The following is a 12,014-nucleotide window of genomic DNA, read 5'->3' on the forward strand; positions in this document are numbered from 1 at the left end:
CACTAAAACAACTTGTATATAGCTACTAAATGGACCAAGAGGTGAGATTGTTTTGTCAAATTTGAATGTAATTTGTCGTGTTTTTGCAGAAAAAAGTAACCGAATTGGTTCCAGTTCTCAGCAGAACTCACTTCAATCCATCAACAGTTTGAATTAAGGTTATACACTACTTTTTATCACCAGTCAGTCCTCTAAAATTGATTGAACACAAGTTGACTTTAACACAAGTTGAGAAGGAACAGAGCTGGCCTAGTTAAAACCTCCAACCTCCTGTTATCCAAGATCAGCCTACAGTTCCTATAGGTTGAACCTAGCCTGCATCACAGCGTAATGAACAAGATGTGAAGTAATTATCTGGGGCAGAACATACAGTGTGTTGTTGAACACATGAGCCCCATGGAATAGGTCAGAGCTGGAGCATGAAAAGGTTGCTGCTGCGGTCCAAAAGCAGCCTGGCAGACTTACGGTGTTTTGCTTTGGGGAGCTTTATGATACCAGGCATGTTGACGGTCCATAAAGAGGTTATCTCTTTGTATGATCTCGTGTTTACGGCGTCAGCTGGCTTTTGCCACTGTTGTGTTGTCATGACAGTGATCTTTGATGAAAATAGGCTGCTCACAGCAACGACCAACAGTTCAGCCCTTAGGATCAGGCAGGCCTGTATAAAGCATGTGTGGGGTTTTTGTATCAGAAAGGCCAAAGTCGACCTGTTCAAATTTTTTTGGTCGAGTTCACATTATTGTTCATCTGAACTTACTGTGCATTAGCGACTGCGCTACAAGCTTGCTAACTGATGGTTGGCAAGCAGTTAGCTTGTTAGCTTGTTGGCTCAGAGAGCTTTTTTCTTCATTAAATGATTCACAAGAAGATGAATCCCAAGAAAGAGACAGTAAAATATTCAATATAGAAAAAAATACAAAAAAGCTTGGTGCTATTGTGACAGATGTTAATATGTTCTCATGTTCCCTACATGTTATGCTAGTTGAGAATTTATATATATTAACCTCTTTATATCAAAGAACATAGTTGAACTGCCAGATAACTTTCACACAAAGAAACTACAGACAAACATGGTACAGTTTAGAAAAGGAAACAGCAGCATCAGACAGAGACGGAGCTCAAACCCTTGAAGAAAACACTAACTGAGGGCAAATTAGTTCTCTTTTAGCCAACAAATCAAGCACAAGTCAGTGAGCAGACAGCAGCGAGACAGCACACTCCCAAAAACTCTTGACTCTGTGCGTGTGTTAATGCTCTGACTGAGAGGTTTGCACCCTGTACAGTGTTATGTCACCATGACTCAGTTCGTGGCTGATCTCAGCACACCTGACTCAGGCTGAAGCGCGGCCTGCAGCCAACCCCACGTCCTGAGATGACACGTCGTCCACAAACACATACAGACACACACGCAGACAAAAACAAACACAAACACGTGCACAGACAGATGCATACAGAGGTGAGTACCAAAAGATAAATGTACTCTCACTCAATGTTCTGGGTGGGAAACACAATCTCACAAAGAAAAGATGCTTTTGACAAGTTGATTTTGTGCAAGAAAGTTGCAACTGCACTTTAGGACTGCAATTATTATTGTGTCTTCAAACAAATCAGCCAGTTATTTTCTTGGTTAATTGTGAAATTGTGATTTGTCTATAAAATGTCAGAAAGTAAAGAGCCCAAGGCAAAGTCACAGATCACAAAACTCTAATATTTACCTTCGTATAAGATCAGAATCAGAGTAAGCTTATTCTGCCAAGTGTGTGTGCACATATAAGGAATTTGAAGGAATACTTACAAGGCCACAACAAGTCAAGTGTTACTACAAAGAGATAAATTTTGAATAAATATAGAGTACATGTATGGAGTGGGTGATTATTTACATGACATGTTTATATACATTGTAAATGTACAGTGTGCAGAATTTATATTGACAGTGACAGAACATGATGTTATGTTCATGTTAAAAACAGTTCATTTTAAACTGTAAAAATATAATTTATAATGTACTTTTTTTTAAAGCTGCTGAATAATTTTGTGAACTGACTAGCTGATTAAATGCTTAAATGTTTAAACGATTAAATGTTTTCTAGAATTTCCATCTGTGAATCTTAAAGCAGGACTGTGTAGCACTATGTAACACTTTCTTCATCTACAAATGAAATGTTGAATTTCTAAACAATAAAATGCACCTTTTCTTAGTTCAACTCACCGGCATTAACATCATGTGGCAAGAATCTATTATTATGTTTACAGCACAAAAAAATAAAGTTAAGTATTAAGTAGTTTGAGCAATACTACATGACATTACTATAAAAATACTCATTCAAAGTTTTATTTGACCTCTGGTATTAAATAGAAAAGGTCAGTTATTCTGATTATTGACATGCATCAGTGATGTTTTCCTCCACAATTTTCTATTCCTGTGCACATTTCTCATAGCTTTCTTTTCTAACCATGTATGGATATGGAGTCAGCATGTTCTCTGCTTTCAGTCTGTTTGTGTGCGACATGACTCTGATCCTCCGGGTAAAGACAGTGTTTGTTTACATTGCAGATATATTCCACTCATGTTACAATAAACAAATAATATGCACTCGGCAATGATCTGCTTAGAACAAATATGACATATTTCTTCATTATCTATTGTATTATTATATTCATTTATTGTGGGGCGTCCTGGTAGCCTGGAGGGATAAGATGCAGATGCTGCAGTGTCCCTGGTTTGAATCCAGCTGGGGAACCATGTTCCATGTGTTCCACTCTCGTTCTAGATATCCTGTCATTTCCATGTGTGTAGCTTTCAGCAAAATGAAAAATGCCCGAAAAACAATAATCGTCGTCCTCTGTGTTACTGACATATTGAGATCTTTTTAAAGACATCAGTCACTCAAAGCCACATGTGGAAACACACCAAACAACTACACTGACAAGTAGCACACACACACTGGAGAGCATTCACATGGACTCAATAGACCATGCAAGAACCAATCGTTTGAAAACATTTGTTCTTAAGCAGTTATATGAGTGATTTAGGAGAACTTCCCACATTCACCAATTTTCACCCGTTTTTCTTACAGGTACAAACACAATTTACGAGTGGTCCAGTCCTGTCGAAGGAGTCACGTCCAGTTTTAGTCTGTTCCTGTTAGTTTTTCACTACTAACTGTACATTTCATCACTTTGACGCAACACTCCTTTCCTAATAATCCTAAATTACAATTCATCATTATGTTGATGTTTTCCTGTTTGACTCTGCATTTTCAATATCGTCATTAACTTAAATTGGTGATTAGCTACTGTCAGGTTCCATCTTCACATGCAGATTTATGAAGTCGCTGTACAGCAGAACATCCTCTGTTGCAACATCATCTGTAACTATTACAGCATGTGTTTTTCATCCATCTTTGTGAATTAGACTTTGCTTTCACCTCCTCCTCCTATGCAGTCATTGATCGGCTTGAACCATCTCTTTCCTCTTTATTTTCATTATTCATCTTTATTTTAGTTACACAGCATTAACAGTAATTGTTTATCTCCCGTTCCCTGGCTTTATCGAGTCCCTTAATCCCCCTGCTGATGCTGTTAAAATTATACAACACATAGTACATATATATTTCCTTTATGGATCTCTGGAAGCAGGATTTCAAACTCCAAATTCGTAAAACTCTTCTTTTTACGCTTTGATGCCATTTTCACAAATTAACACCTCCTTATGAGGCAGGAAGCTTAGCCTTATATGGTATTATTTGGGCCTTAATTATTATAATTTACAAGTCTCATGCATGTGCACTCACATACGGACTGGCAGATCATTGAATCTGAATTCAATCTGATGTAGCATGTTTGCACAAGCTTTTCATGCAAAAAAAAAACAAAGAGAAATTTAAGATAAGAATATGAAAATGTTCCATGAGGCCCAGTGAATATTGTGAAAGGTTTCACCTTCGACCCATCAGAAGTGCTGGTGTTGTTGGGTGTGGTCTGCAGTGTGCTTTGTGGAACCTGTAACTACACCTAACAGTGATGTCGTGGAGTCTTTAGTTCACCAAGGTGAGAACTTAAACCACTGGAGGTCTGCAAAAGATTTTCAGGGAGTGTTAAGTTATTCCTTAAGTATGTTTTTTTAATATTGTCGTAGTATTTGTCTAGCTGGTCAGGTAATTTAAAGGACTTTATGGTCGTGAAGGAGCCATATGGTTGAAATTTACTTTAGACTTTTGTCAGTTTTCTCAGATATCATTGAAACTATTCGCTTTGTTTGGTTATATTTTGTTTAGAGCTTAATTAACTCTCTGTTTAGTTCAAGCCTGATTTTTCACCTCATGGTTTTGCTAGAAATAAGTAAGAAGTATTTGTTGTTAATGGTTCCCAAATCTTTTTTTTAGAGCTTTTTGCTCAAAAATATGCTTATGAAGTTTTCTCAGCCACCTTCAACTCGTTATGTCAAATTTAATTTTAATCTTCCTTGCACTGAAAAGAGAAATTGTTTTTTATCTGCACATTATTTATTTTTTATCTGCTTTTTCTGTTACTTTTTGTGACCCAAGTCTCAGCCTGGAATTGAGGATGTGCATTTTGTATGTTTACTGCATTAGACAATAGAAGTATCAGTAAATCTTGCTCTCTGTTCCATCCAAACAACCAGGGCCTCACAGATCTCTGTTAAGTCATGGTACAAACTACAATACAACCACAGAGGACAATTTATGTGATTCATATTGGTCCATTTGTTACTTTGACCTGTTGGCCACCTCTCCTTGAGACGTAAAATAATACCTTTCTATTGTCATTGTTTCATAAAGTTGTCTTTGAGCTATCATTTAAATAGCAATAAATTGTATTTCTGTGTCCCAGTCTGCCATGATGCCATGGGTCAACATAAACCCCAGAATTAAAAAAAAATAAATAAATAAAAACAGCCAAACCAGCTGGCATCAGATGCACTTTTCAGACTTAAATAATATCAAGTCAGTGGAGAAAACTGATGTAACACCATAACTAAGAAGGCTTTAAAATGAAAACCAAAGGGACAGAGAAGGGAACAACACGATACAGAGATGGCACATATGGTTGATGTCGCTTAAATCAAAATATATAACAGCACTAAAAGTATACTTTATGAGTGTGTGTGTGTGTGTGTGTGTGTGTGTGTGTGTGTGTGTGTGTGTGTGTGTGTGTGTGTGTGTTTGCCTCTGTGTTTGTCTGTTTGTGTGTTCTGTGTGCACATGCATGCACTGATGAGTGCACATGTTCTTATACTTCTGTCAAAAACTATTTATTTTTAGACTTTCTGAGCAAATTGTTCAGAGTGAGGTGTTTTTTTGTTGGTCATCATGAAAAGGAAGTTTATTATGTGTTGGTTGAAAACCTTCAGAGGAAAGATTATTAATGATATAAAGTGGATAATGAGTCTGTAAGAATTAATGAAGCAAGAAGGAATTACGTTTTTATTATTGTGTTGTGCATGTAACTGCAAGATCCCACAAGGATAAGCCAGATCCACAATGCTGTGAATACTTTTCAAATAATACCACAAAGAGTTTTAAAAATAAAGAAAACCTTTAGATTTTAGGATTTTCATGCCTTCAACAAAAAGTCCTAATTCAGTAGAAAAACATGTACTACACAATAGTGATTATTCACTTTCCCACCAGCCCTCAGACAGAGTGAGTGACAGAACATCCTGCAACATGGCTGCCAAGTGTTTTCAGTTTGTTTGTCTGTAAAAAGATCATTCAGATTTCATGTTGAATCTATCTGTACAATCATTTGAACAACAACTCTTTTTCATTTGTTTTTGTTTTAGTGGGTGTCACCGCAGTGACCTCCGTATACTGTGACATCAAGTGCATGTCCTCTCCACTGAAGAAATCAGATTAAACAGATTAAAGCTGTAATATATGTAACATTTCCACACTACAATGTCTAAAAACACTAGATATATGTTATATATTTTGTTGAGTTGTGTATTTACATTATCCCAAATGTTTTCAACAATGTTCAAACCAAAAGAAATCCGTAATTTATACAGGGTAACAGCACGTTTCTGGCTAGCTGTTGTTAGCTAGTTGCTAACACAGAAAACACAGGAAACACAGGATACACTGGATACGTCAGAGTGAGGAAAGAAGTCGATGAACATAACTAAAACTTTGGAGACAAATCAAAACTGAACAACCAGTCTGGTCGTTGATCATCTGTGCCCCAGATTATCTGAGGTTTTGTAAAGTCAGTTCTTACTATATTACTATATAATGACCACAAAGATAGGTGATAAAATAGCAGCATGAGACCGTTGGCTTTGATAATCCATTTTCAAAATACAATGTATCTCAAATTCTATTATTCAGTACTTGAAAAAAACGTAAATACAGCCTTACGTAAAACAACCCACAATGTATCAAATTGGGTTTTATTTCTCTACATTCACTCTGTTTCAGACTGTTATTATACTGTATTTTGTCAAATATAAAAGCCATCTGGCAATAATGACATACTTTATACTTTGACAAGACAACTTCATGAATTTTCCTCTATGCTGGATCACACCAGCTCCCTGAGGAGGGAATTATCCAGCAGACCGGGAAGACGACTGGAGGGTCCTGCTGTCCATGTGCAATGTGTGTGTGTGTGTGTGTGTGTGAGTGTGTGTGTGTATAGTGTGTATATTACATCCGAGAGTGTATATAAACTGTATATCACAAACACATTTGATGCTCTCTGCTTCTAAACTCACCTCTCCTCACAACTAAATGTATCAGATGGAAAGCCTTCGTCTGACGCTGCCTCTTCCACTGACCCCCCCAATATATCACCCAGTCCCTTCCTTATTCTGTCTCTCTCTCACATACACACACACCTCGTGTCTCACGAGTGACACTGATCACCGCTGACAGCTCAGAACATGATGACATGGCCAGCAGCCACCCAGCATGCAGAGGGGAAATCCCTATGAAATAAATATCACACACACACACACACACACACACTTCACTCAGGGAGATGGACAGGGGACAACCTGCCCTGCTGACGGGTTCACATTTAACCCTCACGCCGCTGTCTGTGGAGGGTGAAAGAGAGGGGAGAAAAAAAAATAAACAGTGCATGCAAGTGTGTGTGTGTGTTTGTGTGTATGCACTCGTGTGGGAGAACGTGTGTGTAAGAGTCTGAATGTAAGTGAAGGAGTCAGAGCTCACTGTGCCCTCACTTTCTTTTTATATACAAGCAGGATGGAGAATCCATGTACCCTGTCAGCTCGGGACAGTCTACACAACACACACACACACACACACACACACGCTTGCATTTGCACATTAAAAGTGTGGGCAGCCTGGAGGACAGCAGTGGAGACAGCCGAGGTGTAAAAGCCTCTCCTCTCGGCGGAAAGACAGAATGAAAATGAAGAAAAAGAAAAATCTCTTTAATTAGATATTTTTAAATTGCAGAACAGAGAGTGGTGTCTCATTATGGTTTATCATTTTGTCAAACAATTTTAGAACTGTTTTTTTTTTCTTCAAGCTTTGTTTAATCCTAAAAGATGAAAACAAATGATTTGGGAAAAGCATAGATCAGTTGTACACTTACAATTAGAGTTACTTTTCATTGGGGGGGCACATGAGAAATTGATCAGGCTGTGGACTCAAATGTCATATTAGGTTATTATTAAGACAAAATCTGCAATAATGGAATAACCAGAAGTGTTCTTCATCAGACACATAGGCACATAGATATCTATGAGCTAATAGCTGGCTAACACAATAATGCACTTCTACTGTTTGTCACCTTTTCTGACCTGCCATATGGTGCAACTGTGGCTCATTATTTTTGTTGGCAGGGTCCAGTTTTATGGTATGACATGCATACCTGATCCAGGTTATAATGATAGTAGCAGCATCAGTACAGGAACAATGTAAACAACATGGATGTGTGGCATTAAAGTTCCAGTTTAATATAAAAGATAGTTAATTATCATTACCAGTGAACACAACACTAACCCCTTCTAGAATAAATGATACTGAGGTCTGCTCTGTATGTTTGCTGTTGCTGATGAAGTCCGCTTTGTAACTGTATGCATATACATTCACTCACACACACACACACACACACGTATTCAACTGACTGACTAAGATTACAGCATGAGACTAAATTACAATATAATAGATTTGTGTGTATTTCTCACTTTCTGCCTGATGATTCAAATAACTCACTAGGTTTGTTTCAGGTCACTTAATTCCTATGTTAAATATTTTGGCAGTAAAACCGTTTACTGTCTACAATTAGCACAGATGCTTTGTAACAATGCTGAATCTCATTAACCAATTGTGACCAGACACTGACAGACAACAGTAGTTATGTTTTTTGTTTGTTTTTTTTTTAATAAAAATTATTGCAAGGGACATTTCAGTAATATATATTGTTAAGGGCATGTCCTCACTGCCCCTACACAATATAAAGACAGTGTATTGACTTACATTCGTTTAGTTCAGGGTTGGCTGTGTTTTCACTCTTCCCCTGACCTTAACCTCAATCTAATTCTACTCTTGTATCTCAACCACTAACAGAAATCAGCTCAGTCACTGAGAGAACAGGCTAACATATCCTGTTAAGACGGCCAGGGAATTGCTGCATTGGTTTCCAATTTGCAACAGTGTTTAGCTGTAGTCCCCCTGTTAAATAATCTAACCAATAAATCAATAAATGGCATCGTCCTTTCAAGCTTAGATAAACCAAAAGGGAAAAGCCAAACACAAACATGGCGGAGTTGACAGTCATTCAGGCTTGCTCTGAGGCCACAAGTGATGTCATGGCTCTTATTTAACGCTGTGATCACACTGTGACCTCCAACACTCTGGCGGCCAAAGTTACATCTCCTTCACTTGAAATATAATTAAATGCTAAATGCACAATCACATGCAACCACACATGGATTATGTCTGTGAAAAGAGCAATAAACTAGCAAAGCACATTGTTTACACATTGTTGTGAAGTCACTGTTTTGCAAATCACAAGTTAACCTAAAGTCTTTGCATTCGAGTCTGACAAAAACTGACAAGTCATAAGTTAAGTCCCAATTCATGAACTGAGTTGTTCTTTGTGCAACTTCAGTATGTCAGACAAAGTAGGAAGCATTGTCAGATGTTTATGTGAAGCAGCTGTTGAGCTTTGTGACAAAACGATTATGTTTCTGTGATATTTTTAACTTATTTTATGTGATGCAACAGACTGGGGCACTGTGCTCAATGTCCCCTTGGGGACAATAAAGTTTACTCTAACTTTAACTAACTTTAACTTTGTTTTTGTGTCTCAGTCTGTAATTTGGTTGTCAGATTTGTTTAAATAAAATGGATCTGAGGAATTAAGTGTTGACTTGGAGAGAATGAATAGCGTTAACATTACTGATTCAGGAAATGAAATGAAATTAATTGATTCATGGCACACTTTCTAAATGACATACCTTTCGATCTTTGGTCTTTGGGGAAGATTTCATGTATTTTCAAGTAAAAGGTTAAGTCAAGTTAAAGTCCAAGTCAAGTTGCAAGTCTTGTAAAGTGTAAAGTCATCAAATTTGACTTCACACCTCTGGGAGCAGAGGACAATTTACATAATTCACAACTTCTTTTTACAACATTTCTTCTTCTTCTTTCTCTTTCTTTGACCTGCAAGTGACAGACTTGAATTAAGTTCCTTTTCCTCACAGCCTCTGTAGGACAAGCAGCCTGGAACATGTCACCACTGAGGGCACAGCCTGAGGACAGGACAGCCAGTCACACACATGAGTGACCGGAGTGCAGCTAACCAGCCAAAGAGGAGGACATTCAAGCTCGAATTTTTACAAGTGGGACCCCTCTTGAGCAGTGATACTGTAAGAAAATAATGTTTGTGCAAAGGTTAGTGGTTCCAGTCACACAGATTCTACTCTGCCATCTGGGTGTAAATATGAATATGGTGCTAAGATGAAATGAAAAGTAATGGCAGCTGAATTTCTGTATTTTCCTGTCCATTTTAATGTGTTTCAAATGTTCGAACATAAGCAGTTTAACAACATCCATCACCTGGCATCAAACACTGGGCAACTTCTGGCCTTATACAACACTGGTCATGAAATGGGAGATGGATGATGGGGGAGGAAAAAGTGCACAAAAGACAAATATTGTTTGTTCCCTGAGTTGAGTAACTAGGCAGACAGTTTTAGGCAGAAATCCCCCATCGCTTCCACCTCACTGCTCTGCAGCGGAAGCGGGTTAAAGGAGTGGGTGGTGATCACAGTGGAGGCAAACAGCGAGAAGGGGAGGGTTGGAAGAGAAGATGCATAAGTAAAAAGACAGGAAGAGAGGAGGAACAGAGTGGGGAGACAGTAGAGAGCGGACAGAAAGAGGGAGGATAAAGTAAACAGAGGAGAGTGCATGAGGAGGACAGGAGAAAGAAGAGGAGCGGAGTCACTGAAGGAAAGGACAGAAGTGGTGGTGGAAGACAACAGCAGAAAAGGGAGGTGACGGGGTGGAAGACGGGGGAGTAAGAGACAAATAAAAGAAAAGAGGGGTGAAGAATTAGTAGATGAACAAAAAAAAGGAGAGTAGAAGCAAATAGTTGGACAAGGTGAAGGACTGGAGGACAGTGACTCATCAGCCCAGAGGTTTCTTATTTAATTAAACATGAACTCAAAATAAAAATATCTCCAAAGGAGGCAATTATCTGATTTTGTCTAAGTTTTAGATGCCATGAACCTGCATCACTTCATGTGCTGTGACTATTTTTCATCTTAGAAATCAAAGTGACACCTACACATCAGGATTAAAGACGTGATCGAGCCACTCTTTAAATTGCTGTGAGTCTGCAGAATCTCTTTCAAACTGGTTATCTGTTCTAGACATATTGTCACAGATGTAGCTGTCTGTTCAACCCACACTCCACAGTTTCATCTTAATAGTAGATATGAGTTATGTAAGCACAGAAGAATGAAAGAGACAAAAAAAAAATACCGTACAAGCTGACAAAAGTAGCATGGAAAATGCAAAATTAAACTGGAGGAATTACAGGAGAAATATGTAACACCTTAGCATTCAAAAATTAGTCATAGGCATTATATTAAATAGGCTGAATCCCTATTTGTTATATGATCGATGGTTGAAGCAAAATGTTTACCCTCGCCCCGTCCTCCTCAGACTCAAAGTTCAGGTAGGTTGCCTGCAGGGACACTGAACCTACATGAGCATATCATTATAACTGGAAAATAACAATTGACGACAAGTCCTACAGGGGGACGCTGATCAGTTATATTATAACTATCAGTTGTCTGTCAATATAATGATATATCCTGAAATCAAAAGCCCACTACCCTGAAAATACACACTCTGGAGTCTGAGTTCAGTGACTTCCTGCCTTCCTGCCAGACTCCCTTAACATATTGCTCCATTTAACTGTTATAAACATCTACTCCTTCTCATAAACAGACACTAAGTCATTCAGCATGAATTTTAACTCCAATAAAGATGAGATAAGCAACCAAAATCAGACGTTCCAGACCGGAGTGGAAATTTCAAAGGAGAGCTTGCTGACTGCAGCACTGCTGTCAGAGAAGCCAGTATTTCAACTTAGCGAGATTCCCTTATCTCTGGTGACATATTATGGCCATTTTATGATTTAGTACAGTAAATGACATATTTTTCTTGAAAATCATTGATTCAGTATTTGTCATTTTGATTTGGCCCTTCAAACACAACAGCTGAATCCAAATTTGACACAAGATCTATCTACTAGAGCCATAAAACCATAACCTTTGACAGAAGTCTCCAGGAGCTCTTTCAGGAGTTGTAACAGGAGCCACTGCAAGTTGACCACAAACTCAGTAAGAATGGCTCGGTGTAACAAATATGAAAACTGTCCCTAGGTGCTTTTGCCCTCTCTTTGCCACATTCTTCATAAACAGGCTTTGTGAATAGTCTCCATAAAAAAAAAAAACAATGACATTTGTGTTCTCTGTGCCTCGAGCGGCTCCACGCAAGTTGCTCACAAAA

This window comes from Lutjanus erythropterus, chromosome 5, assembly GCF_056507025.1.
Source record: "Lutjanus erythropterus isolate fLutEry1 chromosome 5, fLutEry1.hap2, whole genome shotgun sequence".
In the NCBI taxonomy this organism is placed as follows: domain Eukaryota; kingdom Metazoa; phylum Chordata; class Actinopteri; order Lutjaniformes; family Lutjanidae; genus Lutjanus; species Lutjanus erythropterus.